This window comes from Miscanthus floridulus, chromosome 9, assembly GCF_019320115.1.
Source record: "Miscanthus floridulus cultivar M001 chromosome 9, ASM1932011v1, whole genome shotgun sequence".
Lineage (NCBI taxonomy): Eukaryota > Viridiplantae > Streptophyta > Magnoliopsida > Poales > Poaceae > Miscanthus > Miscanthus floridulus.
The window spans coordinates 130,079,902-130,089,303 of record NC_089588.1 but is presented as its reverse complement, the minus strand read 5'-3'; the positions used below and the strand labels follow the sequence as shown (position 1 = coordinate 130,089,303).

Here is a 9,402-nt window from a genome sequence, read left to right as displayed (position 1 = left end):
GAAAACAGACCTTTTATCCGAGGCAAAAAATGGACTCTAGTCCCGGTATTTTTTGCGCCCGGGACTAGAGAGACCTTTAGTCCCGGTTGGTGTCTCCAACCGGGACTAAAGGTCCCTGCCCAACGGCTAAAAGTCCTCAAACCTTTAGTCCCGGTTGGTAACACCAACCCGGACTAAAGGACCTTTAGTCCCGGTTGGTGTTACGCACCGGGACTAAAGGTTCCCTGATGGGTTAGTTCAAAAGGGAAGCATCCCATCCATTGTTAAATGTGTTGTGTAGGTGGGGTGGTAAGCTACGCGCGAGGCAATGCATGAGGTCTTGGGTTCGAATCTCACGGGACGCAACGGTGGGAGGCATTATTTTTTTAAAGCTGGGAGGACCTTTAGTCCCGGTTGGTGTTACGCACCGGGACTAAAGGTCCCCCTTTAGTCCCGGTTTCTGACCCGGGACTAAAGGGGCCTTTAGTCCCGGATGCTTACTCCCGGGTGGGGAACCGGGACTAGAGGGGGTTCCCCACCGGGAGTAAAGTCCATCTCTGTATTAGTGTCTCTCACAGACTTTTTTGGTTCTCGTGCCCAAGCCGGCTGTAAGCTTACAGCCCGCTTCTCTTCTCTCTCCTCCCCTCTCTCCTCCACCTCAGCATTTAGTCGGCTTACAGCCTGCTATTATACTTGCTCTAAGACCCCAAAGGAACCATTGACTTCTTGATCTTGACTGCATAGTGGAATTTTGCCACACTGACAGTAGAAAAGCACGAAGCAGCTGCAAATCCACTGATACTGTGATGTGATGAAGGGCGTGATGTTTCTCTCACGTTTTCCCAACTGTTTGCTTGTTTGAATCTTGTTTTTGCTGTTTTTCTGTATCCACCCTATGAAGATTTTGTAACAGATATATTGCAACTACGTTTCTAAATGTCAACTTTTTTCTTTCCAATATTTCGATCAGATAAAGAGTGGGCTTCTGAAATCTTATCATGCAAGGTTAGGTTGCAGCTATGGGACTCTGGAGCAGCCTGCACATTCAGACCATCAGAAACCTTATATTTTCCCAACATGGTGCCATCATCATACAAAGTGTGTTTTTTTGTTGGCACAACTAAATTCTTGTTGAGACTTTCAAAGGACAACTACACCAAGTACCATTACTAAGAAGTAAGATATTCATGTTGGGCAGCTTCCTAGCCTATTATGATCTCCCATAGTATCCTCGTAGCTCAGTTCATGCACTGGACAAATCAGCAGGCAAGCCAATTTTAGAACCCTTCTATCTCTTAATAATCTATTGATGGAAATACAGGGGTCATTAAAAGGGAAATGTAAGTTAAAGATCCACTTGGAATACTGCTCACGGATGGGGTAGTGCCACCACACGAAATCGTCAGAAAAATGGCATGTAAACGACTCTGAAACTTGGCTGTCAGGCTGCTCGCGGCGCGCGTGCCCGCCGCGTCCTACGCACCGGGGGCCGCACTTGCCGGGGAGCCTCCGCGCCAGAGCCTATACCCGGCGAGTTGCGCCGCCTGGGCTAGGAGAGCGAGCTGCAGGAGTCATGAGAGAAGAAGAGGGCGTGCGTTGGGAGACAAGGACCGGAGTACCCATCCGCCCAGTGCTAGGCTCCCAGGGCCTCGTCGGAAATTGGCCCGCCTCGCACGTCTACCGTAGCTGATCCACCGCTGCCTCCCTCATACACTTCCTCGGGCTCCGCGCTTCATCTGTGGCCAGTGAATCCACCGCAGGCCGGAGTTGTGAAGACACCGGCTGGGAATATCCTTGCTACGAGAAAGTACCATGTTACCATCCACGTTTTAATACGAGCTGGTTTTGAACCTACTAAATTTTGGTTCTGGCCCACAGCTTAAATTTCTCTTATATTAGTAGGTTCCTTCTTTTTTTAACCATCCGATTTAGCCAAACAGATGGCTCCCATTATTTACAGGCGCGGTAAAATTTCTCTTATAAACAAGGAAATCTCTCTAAGCAGGTAGCCAGGTACTCCCTCTATCCCTAATATAGTGCATTCTGTTTTGAACTCAAGGAGGAATATAATAATACATAAATAAATAGATAGATAGTCGCCAATAAGAAGATCAGCCGCTGCAAATTCACGGGGATGCTCGCTTTCTGGATCTCCATCTTGATGTCTGGCATGGATTATTGCTCGGACTCGCAGCGTCCCACCCAAACTAAACAAAGTCGGTACAATTTTTTTAGGGTGATAAAAGCAGTACAAATGCTTTGGTTTTTTTTTACAGAGTACAAGTGCTTTGGTGCGGTCAACGCAGCCCGACCGGCCAACCGTGGCAACTGGCATTTGCTATCTCCAGCTTGGCCGGCTAGCTAGTCAGAAATTCGATCAGTATCACTAGTGAACAACAGAACAAAACCATACGCACATCAGGTCCAATCCAAACCAACAGCAGACGAACCTATGCTACTTTTCTATCTAGTCTAGCCTATTAATTTACCATCTTTTTCTTTCATACGTCCACACTAAAGAAACGTCCTCCGCTGAAAGGCCCCTCATCCATACACCTACAAAAATATACCAGAAAAACAACATTATTAAAACGATTTGTCCAAATTTATTTTAAACCTTCTATCTATTTACTAACTCAAATCCAATGGCGTGTCGTCCTCAAATTGTCTTTTTTTTCCGTCTCTTTTTCACCCGTGACTCCTCTCGCCTCCCCGGCGCCACGCTATTTCCCCCGACGAGGCTAGGGTTGCTGTAGTGTTAGCCGGTGCTTCCCTTTAGCCGGCCGCCCACTGGCCCGGCAGGAGAAGCACGCGATGGCTCCTCTCCCCCACGGGCTGACTCCTCCTCTCCCCTACGCGCCGACGGCCACCATGTCTCCGCCGACGGAAGCAGCTGCGGGGCATATGACGCTGGCGGCGGACGCGGCAAGCAGGACGCGGGTCGGCGCGAAACGTCGGTGGCGGACGCGGCAAGCAGGACGTGCCACCGGAGCAGCGGCGGTCAGCTGATGCCCGCGCCTGGGCCCTTCTCGCGCTCGCCCAGCCGGGGCGACGGCCAGACGGCTAGCCATGGCCGCCTGGATCTGCGCCCCCCTGCTAAGCGCTGGAGATCGCGTCCCGCCACCTCATGGAGCGGTCGCGCCCCCTCGGGTAGCGCACTGCCGCCTGCTCGCTTAAGATCGAGGACGACCTCGCCCGCACCGCCCGTGGCCTCTCCTGGAGTTCACAGCTCGCTCCTGCCCCTGGCCTTCAGAGGTCATCTCGCAAGGTAAGAACTCTCGAACCGTGGATTAACTACATCTTTTGGGAGCCATATTTCGTTGCTGAGCTAACTTCTAACCATGGATTAACTTGCATCTCCAGCAGCAGCTGTGCAACAAAATTAAGGACGAGACACACCCTCAGTATGAAGTACGAGATACGTCCTCCATGTACGCTGCACACTGATATTCTTTAGATCCTTTGAAATTTTAATTATTTGGACCAAAATCAATTCATGTGCTGCACATTACTTGTAAGTTAAATATTAGCCTCAATATTTGTGTTTTAGCTTTGCTTATTTGTTAGTAACGATGATAAATTATTTGTTGAAAGTTAAATGAATTAGCGTGAATTTTCAAATGAATGAACGTGATTCAGATTATCAGAGATAGTATGTTCAACTTTTAAATTTCTTAGTACATCTACCGATAAGCACAGCAGTACAGCACAGTCTCCTCTCCGTCATACGCGGCGCCCCTCCCCCACCGAGATCTGCGAAGGATGGTGGCGGTGGTGTGAGATCCCCCAAGCGGCGGAGCGAGATCCCCAAGGAGCGGCACGAGATCCCCTGGCACGAGCTCCCTTGGCGGTATGGTTGAAGTAAGCACCCTTTCTCCTCCCTTCCTGTTGTGCCAAGCCGAGCACTACACGAACCCTAGCTTAATTTATTTGACAATTTGTATTTTGATCTGATCTAATCATAAGCCTATGCACGCATTAATTCTACTACTAGATAGTTTTTCTGCGATCTTATTAGCAGTAGCAGGCTGTAGAAACCATGCTAATTTACCTGTCTGTGACTGTAAATGTTTCAATTTTGTGTCAGAATTCTTAAAAAGAGCTTCTTAGTTCAGTTCTTGGCTAAGTCTTTTGCTATATAAAATGAAACATTTTACTGATAATACTGTACCTCTATATTCTTATCGGCAGGTGGAAGATTTTGGCAACACGTTATTTTGGTGATAGGAATATTTTGGTTGTTTAATTTGCGTTACCCTAAATATCTCCGTAGCGTTGCCCTTGGGTTACCAAACCTAGCTATAGGCGTTGTGGGTCCAGGGCTCGAAGGTTTTTCGGAAGTCAAAGGGGAAAGTGCAATAATAATAGTTTAGTTACAAAGCTGATCGGTTTTCACCAAATTATAACGATATCGACAAGGGGTTTGTTTGGAAGCAAAATCCTCTGGTCAACAATATTTTAGGAGAGTAACTCTAACCATTCGCCAGGGACCCCGGCGGCGCAGCGGCATGTAGACAGCCCAACGCGGTAAGGGCCGCGGCTGCGTCAGGAAGAAGAGAAGCAGAGACGGCGATGGCGAGATTGGTGGCGCCGGCAAGAGATGCCGGGTTGACGAGGACTATGGCGATGGCGAGATCGGCGCCGGCAAGAGATGCCGGTTTGGCAAGGACTACAACGATGGCGAGACCGGCGACGGCAGGGGAGATTACAACACAAACGGCGACTCCACTAGTGATGGTGAGGATTCGATCTACTACTACAGCGACGATGACGAGGAGACGGAGGCCTTCGGCGCCAAGGCAATCGAACCCGCCGAGCAGAGGTACATCGTTCTGAGCCAGGACGCTATCAGCGCGCGGCAGGAAGCGGACATCGCCGAGGTCGCCGAGATGCTGTCTGTCCCGCCGGGCTTCGCCGCAGTCCTGCTGCGGCACTACAAGTGGGTCCAGGAGGAATGGTTCTCCGACGACCGGCGCATCCGCCACGCCGTCGGCCTGCCGGCGGACGGCAGCGTCCTCGTGCCCACGGCGCTCAGCCGCAGGCCCCTCGTCTGCGCCATCTGCTTCGGAAGCTTCCCCGCCGGCGGGACGAGGCCCGCGGCGTGCTCCACCCACTTCTACTGCGACGCGTGCTGGCGCGGGTACATCCGCGCGGCCGTGGAAGACGGCCCGCGGTGCCTGTCGCTGCGGTGCCCGGACCCGTCCTGCTCGGCGGCCGTGGTGCGGGAGCTGGTCGACGAGGTGGCCGCCGCCGAGGACAGGATCCGGTACGCGCGGTTCGCGCTGTGGTCGTTCGTGGACGAGAGCGGCGGCAGGGTCAAGTGGTGCCCGGGACGCGGCTGCTCGCGCGCCGTGGAGTTCGTCGGCTGCGCTGGCGACGCGACGGACGTGTTCTGCGAGTGCACGCACGGATTCTGCTGGAGCTGCGGCGAGGAGGCGCACCGGCCGGTGTCGTGCGACACGGTGCGCGCGTGGCTGGCCAAGAACGTCTCCAACTCGGAGACGGCCAACTGGGTGCTGACCCACACCAAGCTCTGCCCTAAGTGCCGCCGGCCGATCGAGAAGAACCAGGGGTGCAACCACATGATGTGCAGCGCCCCCTGCTACCACCACTTCTGCTGGATCTGCCTGTCGGGGCGATGTGAATGCGGTAGCTACCGGGGGCGGGCGGACAAGGTCAACGCCGGCGGCAAGGACGAGCGACGGCGGAAGCAAGCCAGCTAGGGCGTCGTTGGACAGGTACCTGTACCACTACGAGCGCTGGGCGGCCAACCACACGTCGCTGCAGATGGTTTTCAAGGACATGGCCGACCTGGAACGCAAGGGGCTGGAGAAGATGGCGAACAAGGTGCGCGCCCCGGCCAGCGATCTGAGGTTCCTGACCAAGGCGTACGAGCAGGTCGCCGACTGCCGGCGAGTCCTGCGGTGGGCGCATGCGTACGGCTACTTCCTGGACCCCAAGCGCGACGCCATCAAGCGCAATCTGTTCGACCAACTTCAGAAAGACGCCAACAGTTCGCTGGAGCGCCTGCACGGCTGCGCCGAGGTGGAGAGGAAGGAGCTCTGCGCCGGCGACGCGGCCGACGTCGCCGAGAGGTACAAGAGCTACAAGAAGCAGCTTGAGAGCCCCACCAAGGTGACGCGGCACTACTTCGAGAACCTCGTGAAAGCGTTCGAGACCAACCTGGCCGAGGTGGAGACGACCGAGTAGGGCAACGGATGGATTCCAAACCCATGCTATCTTTCATCAGATTTATCGCATTCAAGACTTAATTAGTGTGTTATTCAGCTTAGCTTCACTCACTCATTCTTTTGTGTCTGTATAATTTTGGAAAATCTCCCCCATACACATCCATGGATTCAAGACTTAATTAGTGTGCTATTCGGTTTAGCTTCATTCACTCTTTTGTGTCTGTCGTTTTGGAAAATCTCGCGTACACATCCATGTCATTGCTTTATTCCCTATGGTTACGAGTGACCGCAAATCTCACTCTAAGAGGGACCATAGCCAAAAGATCGTTCATAAGACTAACCGGAGTATCTCTTGAAAGCAACTTCATCGACTTACCAATAGTGTTGATTGTGACTTTTTGCCGTATATACTCCAACGTACTACTAAAACTAAACGTTCTCCTAATATTCTTGTCAGCAGTGGCGGCTGCGGCGCTGGTGGTGATGTGAACACGTTGTTCGACACCTCCATGACGATCTCCGGGGTATTGGAGGAGTGCGGTTCCTCCATCTTGTTGTTGAGGAAGGATTTGCCGACGTCTAGCATGACGTGCTTGGTCTCCGCTTCAAGGCTGGTGATGGCGTTCTTCCGATTCAATCTAGCATGGATGCCGGTGATGATGGCGCCACCATGGGTGCGTGCCCGCTCAATGGCGTGCAGGCGCGTTTCAGAGTGATGAGGCTGATGATGCATCTCATCCAATTCTTGCGAAGGTCATTGGCGAAGGTTTGGAGCAGCTGTTGCATGTTGGAGGTGGTGGAAGCCATGGATCGTCTGGTCTCCGATACCAGTGTAAGAGCCCAGCAGGGAGGGGTAGCATGGGGGCAACAGCTAGGGTTGGAGGGTGGCTGTGGGCGTCGGGCTAGGGAGGAGAGGCGGCGGTAGAGAGGGAGACAGGCATAGGGAGAGGGAGGACGATGGTAGGGAGAGGAAGAGGGGTAGGGGAAGGAGCAATTGCTCTGTTCTTACTTAGATTAGATTATTACATTTCCACTATATTTATAGTCCCTATATGATTTCTGTTCCAAGCAATCTATTTGAGAAGTCATTATAGATTGGATCTTCCCTTCCTAAACAAAACAATCTATCTAATATTATTCCTTATACTAAGATTCTATATTATATTCCTTGGGTGCTACGGTGGGGGCGTGCTACTTGTGTTCACGGCCCTCCTGGGCCTTGGCCGCCCTGTCTCTGGGTGCGCCCTTCCTGGTGGCGCGATTTGGCCAGGATGTGGCCACCATGGGCCTTCTTGGGCCTCTAACCCCCCTTTCCTGGACCCTCCATTGGATGTATGACATGGGGCTTTGATAGTTGTACGTCAGTGAAAAATCTCTCCACAAAGCAATGAGTCAATAGTGGGCTTTGGAAAGAATTCTCATATACAGCTTCCCACGGAGCGTACTAGATACCCAACATTTTCACTATTACTCTAGGCAAATCATGATGCGGCAATATAGCGAACACCACCACGAGCTAACCCTATGGGGTCTTGCTCATGTATCTCACACACATGTTCAACAATCTCCTCCTTCTCCAAGGCCCAAATATTGTTTTCCATTTTACACTGAACATCCATATTGCATAGGGACTCTATGGTGCCATGTTTCTGTGGTAGAGGATGTCCATGGATGGAACAGAGTGATGTGCCAACCGCCACAAGAAGACTCAGATTTTAAACGATACTTGAACTTTCCACAGTGCGGTCCATGAATGTTTCCATGGATGGAACATATCCGTTTAGATTGATTCATCAGGCTTATAAGGGTGCATTAGTCTACGTTCTCTTAATACTTGAGATGCTGTGTATAAGACAATGTTGACATGAAATTAGCACTTGGAGTAAGGTCAATTTTTAAGCCTAAGTCAGTGCCAGATTAGATGCAAAAGACACGCATCAACGTGCAAATACCATAGGGTTCCACGGTGTTTTATAATTTCTGCATTTCAAAGGAGGCCTAAAGCTTTAAGCCTCGGATTAGAAGCCGTTTCTAAATAATTCGCTCAGTTAATCCTAAATAAACATTATTTCCATAATCCTCATTTAGAGCTTGGGTTTCATTTAACTAATCTCGGATTAGTATGAATCTCAAACAATAATGATTCCTTTCACAAGATCAGAAATCGCCTCGGAAGTCGCCAACCCCTTCCGCAGCTCCGCTACACCTTCACGTAGATGCGGAGCCCGTATTTCCTAATGGGCCATTTATGGGCCGGGCGCACTGCCAATTCCAGCGCATAGAGATGGCCTACAGGCCCAGATCATGCTGCTTGCCATCGGATGTGCGATGGACGGCTTCCAGCTTCCGGCTTCCTATCTCCCAGCATCGCCAGAGCATCTAGACCCGAGACAGAATCCCTTCAAATAAGGAACTGAATTTGCGATAGATATAGCACCCTCGTCTCTGGATGAAAACGGAACGGAAATATCCCGAACCGAACCGCATCGTTTTCTATATTTAATCCGATCGAATCCGCATTTTCTTGTCCGACTTTACCGTTTTCGTTTTCGCATTTGAGATGTTTCATATTTCGAATGTAAAAGTAGAAAACGGTTTACACATTTTTCGACCGTTTTCTACTTTTCTACTTTTAATTTGAAATATTCCGAATTCAAAATTCGGTTTAAACCGAATTTGGCCAACTGCACAGGTCATACAGCCCAATTACAGGCTGTTCACCACGCAGCTGTGTTCTTTCTACCGGTGGCTAGCTACCCTCTCTATAGACGGCGTCCAGCCTCATCTCTCTTATTATGTATTTGGTCGTGCACTTGTTTAATGCTATGCACTTGAACTAGATCATGCACTTGTTAGTTGTGAACTTGTTATGTATTTGGTCGTGCACTTGTTTAATGCTATGCACTGTGGGTCGGTATTTCGTATTAAATTTTCGCATACCGACCGTGTTCGACATAATTCCGCTCGAATTGGTTCGTTTTCAAAATTCTAGATATTCCGTAAGTTCGTGCTCGTTTTCGTGTCCGGCTTGTCCGCTTTCGCTTTCGCTTTCGTATTTCAAATGTAAAAGTAGAAAACGTTGAGGAGTTTTTCGACCGAGTTCGACCGTTTTCATCCTTACCCTCATCTAAAACCCTCCGCCTCCATCAGAACTCGGCGGCACGACGGCGATGGGGATGCTGACAACGATGACGGCAGCGACGACTGCGGAGGGTACGAGTACGACGAAGAC

At 50.8% G+C, this 9,402-nt stretch overlaps 1 pseudogene; it reads left to right on the top strand.

Moving 5' to 3' along the window:
* The first annotated feature begins 2,793 nt into the window (after window positions 1-2,793).
* LOC136480930 (probable E3 ubiquitin-protein ligase ARI7) lies at window positions 2,794-6,189 on the top strand (annotated as a pseudogene).
* Window positions 6,190-9,402: the final 3,213 nt, after the last annotated feature.